Source organism: Staurois parvus, unplaced genomic scaffold, assembly GCF_062004578.1.
Source record: "Staurois parvus isolate SC_StPar_1 unplaced genomic scaffold, SC_StPar_1.0 ptg000715l, whole genome shotgun sequence".
Classification (NCBI taxonomy): domain Eukaryota; kingdom Metazoa; phylum Chordata; class Amphibia; order Anura; family Ranidae; genus Staurois; species Staurois parvus.
Genome location: NW_028318511.1, coordinates 9316533 through 9327310, shown reverse-complemented (window position 1 = coordinate 9327310; position 10778 = coordinate 9316533). Strand labels below are relative to the sequence as shown.

Here is a 10778-nt window from a genome sequence, read left to right as displayed (position 1 = left end):
GGTAATGAGTGCAGGACAGAGGAAACTCTTAAAGAAGAAGGTACAGGTCTGTGAGAGCCAGAAATCTTGCTTGTTTGTAGGTGACCAAATACTTATTTTCCACCATAATTTGCAAATAAATTCTTTCCAAATCAGCCAATGTGATTGTCTGGATTTTTTTTCTCATTTTGTCTCTCATAGTTGAGGTCTACCTATGATGCCAATTACAGGCCTCTCTCATCTTTTTAAGTGGGAGAACTTGCACAATTGGTGGCTGACTAAATACTTCTTTGCCCCACTGTATACGGGGTGACACCGGCCCCGGTCCAAGAAAAGGTAAGTTGTAAAGAAAGCCAACAATCACCGCAGGATGGATCAGATCTGCGGATTGAGCATAATGGATCGGAGTCCGATCCATTATGCTCAATCCGCAGATCCGATCCATTCTGTGGGGATCGTCGGAGGGGGTGTCACCAAGTGTTACCTCACCGGGTGACACCAACCCTAGGGATGCCTCTGGCAGCAGTTATTGAAAATTTTTTATGATGTGGGTTTAGTGACACTTTAATAGGTAATATGTGCTTAATAGCATCAATTCACACCATTACTGTACCTCCGCCTAGGATCTCTTAGTAGCACATTAATAAAAAGAGACAAAAAGCTTTCATGGTGTAAAACCATAAAAAACAACCAATCAAACAATACGAATCACAGTAATCTGCTTAATGAAATCAAATGTACTCTGCTCCAATAGCGTTTTCAATACAGCATATAATATGAAGTGCAAAATGTGCCCAAATTTGCTCAGAAGATAAGTTATATCCACTATACATGTGCTCCCCCTGAAGTGAATGAATTTCCAGATAGGATAGACCACTACAGCTAATGGTCAAAATATCACTTGATGGAAGCAGTTAGCAACTCTGATGGACTTTCTCTTATTAACGATTTACTGTTTGGAATTCCCCTCAAGTTAATTTATACATAGAAAAGACAGAACCTCCTATCTGGCGGGGTCATTCACTTCCATAGAGGACTTAACTGGATGAGATGGGCAACAATTTTTTTTAGGATGTTAGATCACAGACTGTAAAGTAGCTTTTCTTCTATTGCAAGGAACATAGGTAAATTGATCATTAGTAATGTATGGTTAATGCAGAAACATTACTATAGTATATGCCAGGGGTAGGCAACCCACGGCACTAATGCCAGAGGTGGCACACGACAGCATTAAGGATGGCACCCAAGGGGAGTCCTGGCAGACCCACCTCCCAAACAATAAATCTGGTCAGTGGCTGCATACAAAGAAGCAGTGCGGCTGGTGCCTGCCCACCTCTTTTCCTGCTGGGGTCGGATCCTGTGTTGCTCTCTCCACACTGAAGGTGTGTCGAGTCGGATTCCCCAAGCTGCTTGTTCTCACTTTTAAAAGGGTAATTATATTCAATATTTTTCCTCCTCTGTAGTACAGCAATCTTTTAACCTGAGCCAGCTCATGGCCAGACTCTTACTATTGGTGAACCTGTTCTCCTTCTGAACATTTCTCTCCCTCAGCACCATGCGCCTGGCTCAGCTTGGAAGAGATACAGACAGAGAAGTTTATCTTCAAATGGTTATTAACCCCTTCCGCAGCAATTCTCAATGCAAAGAAGGATTTAATGTGGAGGAAGAAGAGTTTTAAAGGCTTTTCTGTCATAACAGCTGTTGGGAACTACTAATTTAGGCTACATTCACATTTTGCTACAGTGTGAATGACAGCGGCAGGAATCTGCTGATTCCTTCTGCTGTTTTTGACACCATTGAGCAGTTAGCTGCAGCTGCCAAGCCCATACAGTACACTGCAGGTTACTGGGTGATGCAGCTATTCATGACTGTTCACACAGTCAGTAATCACCCAAGGTGAAGGCTGCTGAACACACTTTGTGTGCATTCAGCAGCAATCACCACAGGTAATCGCCGGTTGTGTGAACAGCCACTGATAGCTAAGTCCGCTGGCAACTTATCATAAAAGTTTACTGTACAGGCTCGGTGGCTACAGCTAACAGTTCACAGCTGTCAAAAACAGCAGCAGGAATTAGGAATGCCGCTGCCATTCACCGTGGCGTCCAGATAGAAGGAACTACTACTTTAAAACAAGGTTTGGTAACTACTACTAGAACAGATATTGGTAAGTACCACCTTAGAAAAAGGAATAAGGAACTGCAGGAATTAGGATTCAATTCTCCATTTCTACTGCATGGTATAGACTGTGCTGTCTTGACTGGAGCATTGGCTGGTGTTCATTTCTGGAGTATCTATGTGTAAACCGTTTAGTCCATTTATGCCAGACGGTGCAGAAATTGGGGCTGATCTTGGGTGTGAAAGTGCAGGAATTGGGTGATATGAGCTGTAAGGGTGCAGGAATTGGAGATCATCAGAGGTGGAATGGTGCAGAAATTGGGACTGATCTGAGGCCTGAAGGAACAGGAATTGGGGCTGATCTGGGTTGAAAAAATGCAGGAATTGGGGTGAACTGAGGTGTGAAGGTGCAGAAATTTGGACTGACCTGAGGTGTGAAGGTGCAGAAATTGGGACTGATCTCAGGTGTGAAAGTACAGGAATTGAAGCTGATCTGAGGCTTGGAGATGCAGGAATTGAGGTTGATGTGAGGTCTGTAGGTGTAGGAAATGGAGCTGATCTGAGGCTTGGAGATGCAGGAATTGAGGTTGATGTGAGGTCTGTAGGTGTAGGAATTGGAGCTGATCTGAGGCTTGAAGATGCAGGAATTGGGGTGATCTGAGGTGTGAAGGTACAGGAATTGTGATCAGAGTTCTGGAGTTTCAAGAATTGGGGCCTAACTGAGGCCTGAAGGAACAGGAATTGGGGCTAATCTAGGTTTTAAAAATGCAGGAATTGGGGTGAACTGAGGTGTGAAGGTGCAGAAATTGGGACCGACCTGAGGTGTGAAGATGCAGGAATTGGGGCTGATCTGACGCGTGAAGGTGCAGGATTTGGGATGAGCTGAAATGTGAAGCTGCATGAATTGGGGTGATATGAGCTATAAGAGTGCAGGAATTGGAGATGATCAGAGGTGTAAGGATGCAGGCATTTGCGTTGAGGTGTGAAAATGCTGGAAATGGGACTAATCTGAGGCCCGAAAGAATGGGAATTAGGGCTGATCTGGGTTGTAAAAATGCACGAGTTGGGGTGCCTGAGGCCCAGAGGTGCACAAAGTGGGGACACTGGAGGTGTGAAGGTGCAGATGTTGGAACTGACCTGAGGTGCGACGGTGCAGAAACTGGGACTGATCTGAGGTGTGAAGGTGCAGGAATCGGGGTGATCTGAGATGTAAAGGTGCAGGGATTCTAAGGTGTGAAGCTGCAAGAATCGGGACTGATCTAGGGTGTGAAATTGGAGGTATTGGGGTGATCAGAGGGGGTGAAGATGCAGGAATTTGTGTGATCTGAGGTGTAAAGGTGCAGGAATTAGGGTGATCTGAGGTGTGAAGGTGCAAGAATGAGGGCTTATTTAGGGTCTGAAGGTGCAGAGATTGGGCTTGATCTGAGAGAACTTTATTAGGGTGACCACTATCACCTCACACTTAATTTCCAACTGTATATTTCACAGAAGTCCTCGGATGACGTATTAATTTCAACCTTACCATACTTGCCTCACAGCACATGTGTTCTGCCCATGTGTTCTGGAAAAAGGGTAAGATGCCATTTACCATCCTTAAAAGCTTAATGTTTTCTTACTATTATTTAAATAGTATACAGCATTCATTGCATAAAAATTCCTTTTCGTGATTGAGCGTGTAAAGTTGACATTTTGTAATATAACTGGCACTCTCAATTTCTTCGAGAACATTTTTCGGCACACTATGCTCAAAAGGTTGCCTACCCCTGGTATATGCTTTTCTGTTGCAATGGAATTTTTCTTTAAAGGTAGGAGGGTGTAAACTTACAAGTATGTGGTGTCATAACGGGTGGAAATGCACATAGCTAAGTCCATTACCAACAAAAGAATGGGCACATTGAGAATTTGGCTGCTAATGCATGCCATAAAATGGACTGTGAAATATATAAGGACACACATCTCATCATATCAGCCTGTCATTATGAAGTCAATGGAATTATAAGCAGTGTGAAATGCAGTCATATTGACCTTTCTTTACTCCAACACCAAAATCTGCAGGAAAGAGCTGCTCAAAGACTTTTTTTGAGAATAAGGCCACTTCAAGAGAAGAATCGGGTTATACTGACATTTTCATCTAATTTAACATTGTCACATCATTAACTGAGAAGTGCCAATACTTTTGTGCATTAATGGCAATCACAGTTTACATTGTGATCTCTGAAATGGAACTAAGACACCTCTTATTACTGGCACAAATTAACCCAGCTCTGTGATCAGTAACACATCATTAAATGTATTTTGAAATGCAGGCAGTGTAAGTACCTGAATTTGAATCAGCCTCAGCAGGACTGAAGTGTGAAAGGAAGAAGCAGTAGAAGGAGTTCATGTCCTGACAAGAAGCAAGCTGATAGGAAGAGAGAGCAGAGTGACAGAGAGATGAGCTCATTGCTGTGCTGCTTCTCTTTTTACTGTCCAGGCTGGGGCATGTTCAGAATAACCTGGGCTCAGTGGAAGTAGGTTGAATGATGCTTGTTATGAACTTGTTATTTCTGGCTGGAGTTTGGCTTTAAAGTGTATATCAAGGTATCCACCCCCGCAGCATGTCCCAACGTTATTATTTATTTCTTTTCGTTGTCCCTGAAGTGATAAATAGCTCATACGATCACTAGGCTTGTAAAATTCTTGCAGAAATGCATCTCCCCAAGAGCCATTATCTTAGACACAGTGGGAGGAATGGGGGAATTCAATAAATTAATATGGACATGTTTCTAGCTATGTGTCCCTTTAACTTGGCCTGTGCCAACTTCATGAAAGCTGTATGCCAGTTTAGGTATCAGTACATACATACAGATTCAGATAGCTCTGATTGCAGCCACTTTTAGAATCTGTCACAGAGAAGCAAACTGCTGGTAATTAATACCAACTTTAAATTGGCAAAAAGAGCGGAGTCAGTGCTCAGATTTGGGCTTAAGAGTGGGGGATGCTGTCATTAATGTGACAGCTTCCTGCTCAGGGTTTGTGGTTGCTAGGATGCTGGCAATTTCCAGCTTCCCAGCAACCAATGACTCATTCCCAGCCCCATTCATCTGCCATCTGGGAGATTCCCTATCTGAAGTCTGAAGGTTAACAAAGGAGGGGGATGCTGGTGACATCATTGTTTAAATATGGCAATGTCCAAAGATGGCAATGATCATATTTGGACAGTGATGTCACCAGCATCCCTGCCTCTTTGTTTACTCTCAGTTGCAATGACACTGTTGGTTGCACAGCCAAAAGTGTCCTAGCTAACAAGGGTCTGTACATCCACAGATGACAGAGTGTCTGTGGTTCCAATATCACAGCCTAAGTGCAGCCCCCCTCCATGCAAGAGATTCATGTGACTGTTCCTGAGAGACACTTAAATCTGATGCCATCACTGACATTTTTCATGAGTGCAAGGGAATTCAAATTTCGGGATTTCTCTTGAAAACAGAAGTCCATTCAAGTGTTTCTAGGTACTCTGTGCCAACAACCTCATAGGTTGTATATATATATAGTGTGAATTTAAGGCAGTGCTGCATCTGACTGCTATTTTCAGGAGATTTGGGGCGAGATTTAATGACATCACTGTTCTCCTTGCTGAAGCACAGTTTCTAGAATTCAGTTTCTTAAGAACAAGCATGAAGATCAGGAGTCCTGACTTCACTTACTGCAGTCTTGCCAAGGACAATGATGCAGCAAATATTGAAACCAATCACCTAAAATATTTATTGGAAGGGCATCAATGACAGCCTACATACTAAGGGCATCGATGACAGCCTACATACTAAGGGCATCCATGACAGCCTACATACTAAGGGCATCCATGACAGCCTACATACTAAGGGCATCCATGACAGCCTACATACTAAGCAAGAATGGTTTGGCAAAAATCAATGATATATTTGCAGTTCAACAACACCATACAATCACAAACCCATTCTAACAACTTGACACTAAGCGTAAAATTAAAGTAAATAATTATAATAAATCTTAGAATTAACTAAGCATGACTTGAAACTTGGATGTGTTTAATTAGATGTCCTAGTCTGTACTCTGGTATATGGTATACCGTAGCTGAAGGGCATATTGACATTTTCTTAGGACCATCAGGTCCTGAAGTTAAGATGCTGTTTATCTGTTTCCATTGTTCCTCCATGAACTGACAAGAGCAAGATCTATAAAGATTACATACAGTACATACAAATATAACATGGCTTGCAAAATGTGATCTCCAATAAATGTACATACAGTATGTTCTAATTAAAATCAATAGTATTGTAAAAAAATAAATATATAAACACAACATATTTAAAATCCTCCCCATAGCAATAAACAGGCTTGGTAAGGCAGGGCCAGAACTAGAATTCAAGTAGGCTGTTCTGTGGTGGCAGCAAGCTTGCAGACAGTAGGAGATAGCTGAGTGAGCAGAGGAATGATTTCACCTGACAACTGCTGCTCATTCATTGTCTAATCAGCAGGCTGCTGCATTGGAGGTCACAGACCTGACTGTACAGGAGTGTCTGGATCATACCACTGGTTGCACAGAATAACAAATGCTTAGGCAGTTGAAACATTTCCCACATATGCATTCCAGCTGTGCATTTTGATGCAACTTTAAGGCAGCAAGGAAATATTTGGATTCATAATTCTATATACTCTCTCTATATACAGTACTCTGTCTCTCTTCCTTATAGCTGAGTTTTTATTACATACATGCTTGATATTTACACGTTTATTCTTATTAATTTATGACCCATATTCTACTTCCTGATATTTATAAATCATGAAAATGTTAGAAAGACAGATTCTAGTTTATATTACTGAAATGCATATTCATAAGGCCCCCACTGTTTCCTCTTTTAACAAGATCAGATTGAAGAGGGTGGTAGAGGCATTCACAGTGTGCTGTTATCCTCGATATGCCTCCCCCATGGATATTTATCAGCGGAACTAAAACTTACTTGCATCTGGCAGCCTGCACACTGAGCAATATCCTAACCAAATGTAATAGAGGTTTAGTAAAATGATTCATTTAGTTAGTTTAAGTTATACTCAGATTAAATACATTTGTGAAAGCCTCAGAGATTTGTTTTTACAGATTGAACTTTCCAAGTGGATAAAAAAATGTTGTGAAAGTCTTACAGCTTGTTTTGTATAGAAAGAAGCCAAAGCTTGAGTATAAAAGTCTGTCCTGTGCAAGTATGCTGCAGAGAAGGAACCTTTCTTTCAGTTTGAAAGCAGTGGTCTCTCTGCAGAGGATCAAACGCCCGCTGCTAAGTCAGAGCCAGATTTCTCCAATCAACGGGGAGCATGAGTTTTGCTGATTGCACTGTTATAGCTCTAAGCCTGGGTTCACACATATGCAGTGCGGCATATCGCATGTGATTCACACAGGAACCGCACCGCATTCCTGTGCAAATCACATGCAAATTCTGCGCGGTGCGATTTCAACCATACATTTTGTATGGCTCAAATCACACCATATCCTCACCAAAAAGGTGCAGGACCCTTTTTTGGTCTGCATTAGAATTAGACCACATGGGTATTCACACTCATGCAATCCGATTCTGCACATCGCACCGCGTTTTGATTTTGGGGTGTTGTTAACTTAACATACACACCCGCAGCAGTTTGCATGAACAGGGTGCGATTGTGATACGGTGCGGAATTTGCACAGAAACTGCTGAAATTCCACTCTGCATCAGTGTGAACCCAGGATAACTCAGCAGGTGGCATGTTGTAACTCTGAAGTGAGATGACTGCTTCCACACAGAGAGAAAGAGTCCTTCTCTACCGCAAGCTGTGGCTGCTTTCTAAATAAAACGATCTATAAGATTTTACACAGCTTTTCATATGTAGCACCCCTGAGCACTGGCAGGTGACCTCCAGGTGGTTTAGAGGGGTAGCATCTTGGTTCTCCCAGTTTGGTTCTTGGGTTTAAGGATGCTAAAAAATAGCACATATTTGAGGACAAATATGCTGAAGTAGTAGGCCCTTTAAGAGAAGCCTTGTAATAGATGCTTGAAGTTTAGGAACAGCCATGAAAAATCTTCTGAATCTTTCTTACAATGTCAAAATGGTAATTTCAACACAGTTCCTCAATGACACTATCAGCAAGATCCTTTCTGAGCCCAGCTTCCTTCAGGAAATTATTCCAGCTTCTGTTTAAATTCTTGAATATTTAGCTTAGCACATGCCCAAGGCTAAAGACAAGTATCAATCCTTTACAATAAGGTGACCAGATGTCTCTGGTTTCCAGGGACAGTCCCTGCTTTCAGGAGGCTGTCCCTGCTTTTAACATGTCCCATGATATGTCCCTAGATGTAGACCGTGTCTCTGATTCCCTGGCTGGCGATCCTTTTAAGGTTTGGGAGCTACTTCCAAGGGGCGACTGAAAAGTTCTCAGCCTACCCATGAAGCATTTGTCTTAGCCTAATTTTATTTTTGCTACTCATAGTACATATCTTTGCAAGGTTCCATACCAAATTTCTCACAAATAGTTTTTTCTCTGTTTCAGTTATTGAAGACTGAAGCGCAGAAGGTCATCATTGTCTGAAAGATGGAGAAAGTGAGAAAACGTGCTGTTATCCAATACCTGCTACAAAGCCTGGGAAAGAGCCTGACAGCTGGAGGGTCCAGAGCTTAAGGACAATGTCATTGCGAGGACAAGACTGAGGGGGGAGGAAATTATATTGGCAACTGAGATTTGGGGGAGGAGATGATAAAACCCGTGTGCACTGTCTCCTCCACTCATTACTGCCTGTCTTCAACATTAACTGCCCCTTCTGTACCCCACCATCAACTGCCCCTTTGTACTACCTGTCTCCACCATCAACAGTCCTCTCTGCACAAAAATGTAAACTGTGCTACTACTCCAATATTCCAGTTCAAGAGGAAGACTATATAAAAGCAAAACAAACAACCTTCTGTGTTCGATGTTGATGTCTTGGCAATGGAGGACCTTTGGTCTTCAACAATTTGGAGCTGAGCAAGACTTTGCAGCCCCCTAGAAAAACAAAAACAGAGGGTGAACCAACCTTGCACATTACCATAACCCCCCTGGTGTTATTCCCGAGTGTAGCTTGGGGTTAACTTTCAGTACCATAAGCGGTAACCCCGAGCTACACTCGGGATTACCCTGCAGCGTTGCTCAGGGTTCCCTCCAGGACTTACCTTGGCCTTCGCTCCCGCGATGTCCCCCCTGCAGCGTCCCTGGCCATGTCCTCCGGCCGATGCCGGCATCTGTCTTCTGGGTTGCGTTCCCTGCGAGCGTCAGGATGTACGGGGGATAGAACCGGCAGGAAATTAAAAAAATGTAAAAATGTGACATTCACTCAATACACTAAAATCTGATAGTATTATATTACTGTATCAAACCATTTCACATACATTTTGTCCCTATAGCTTTGTCCTGTGCCCTGCCTGCATTTTTACTGTTCTTTCTGCCTGGAAACTGAGAAATGTCCATGGCGTCCAAAAAGCGTCCCTTTAGGTCAAAAGCGGTTTTAGACCAGCTAGAGAACAGCGATAGTAAATTAGAACTACTTGCAGAATTGAGTGATGATGATTCGTGGGGAAATTCGTCATCAGACACTGAAAACAATTTTGCGACTGAGCTCAGCGATGTGCGAACTTGGTGTTCTGTTTCAAATTTTTGTGTTTTTGGTTTGATTACATTATTGAATTAAATGTATTATTATTATTTTTTATGATTATTTCTTATATTATAATTTATGATTTCGTGTTTCAAATTTTATCCTACCCGGGATGTTTACTAGACTCTTGTTCGGACAGATTTCAGTGAGTTATTCCTAAGAATTACAGGCCTACAATAAAAAAACAACATATTTCCATGCAAAAAAATGTACCGCTTTGAGCACAGAAATACTGACATAATCAGAGTGCTAGGGAGGTTAAAGACTCTTTTTATTGAACAAATAAAACAGATGTGTTCTTACAAACAGCACAAGATATCAAGGTCATCAATATAGTGACCCACACACTGGTCAACTGCGCCAATCCCAGTGTAGGGAAGACACTGCCAATGGCTGACACATTTCAAGGGTAGATACCCTCTTCATCAGGTATCTACCCTTCTTTTTTTTGGCTCTGAAGAAGAGGGAAATGTGTAAGCCACTGGAAGTGTCTTCCCTATGCTAGGATTGGCACAGTGGGGTGTGCAGGTCACTGTGGATATTGATGAGCTTGATATCACGTGCTGTTTGTGAGTACACATCTGTTTTATTTCTTCAATAAAATTATTTTCTAAGGTAATGCACAAGGCTAATGCGCCATCTGTTTTTGTTTTTCTAGTGTTCAACAGGAAAGACTGTCCACTTTAGCAGGAAAGACTACATTAGTTGGGTCCACATAATGTACATGATAGAGAGCAACAGAAAGATAAAACAAGCTGGCTTGTAATGCAATAGCATTTGCAAAATCTAAGCATTAGATGGTTTATGGTGAGAATCTTTAATCTAAATAACAATAATTTTCAACTTTTCAATGAACCCTGCAGGGCTTCACTGTGAATGAGTAAATAAGTATTGATTACCAATTTCTTTTAGGATTTGATACAGAAGACACAATAAATCATTAAAGGCAGAAGACATTATCAAAAGGGGGTCACTAACATGCACAGGGGGCCTGGAAAGTTGAGTCCAGAG

The 10778-nt window shown here is 42.0% G+C and overlaps 1 long non-coding RNA gene across 1 annotated transcript; it reads left to right on the top strand.

Annotated features, from left to right (window-relative positions):
* The first annotated feature begins 1152 nt into the window (after positions 1-1152).
* On the top strand, positions 1153-9827 carry LOC149445657 (uncharacterized). Its single transcript, XR_016306360.1, has 2 exons — positions 1153-1409; positions 8630-9827. It is a non-coding gene; the product is annotated as an uncharacterized LOC149445657 (long non-coding RNA).
* Positions 9828-10778: the final 951 nt, after the last annotated feature.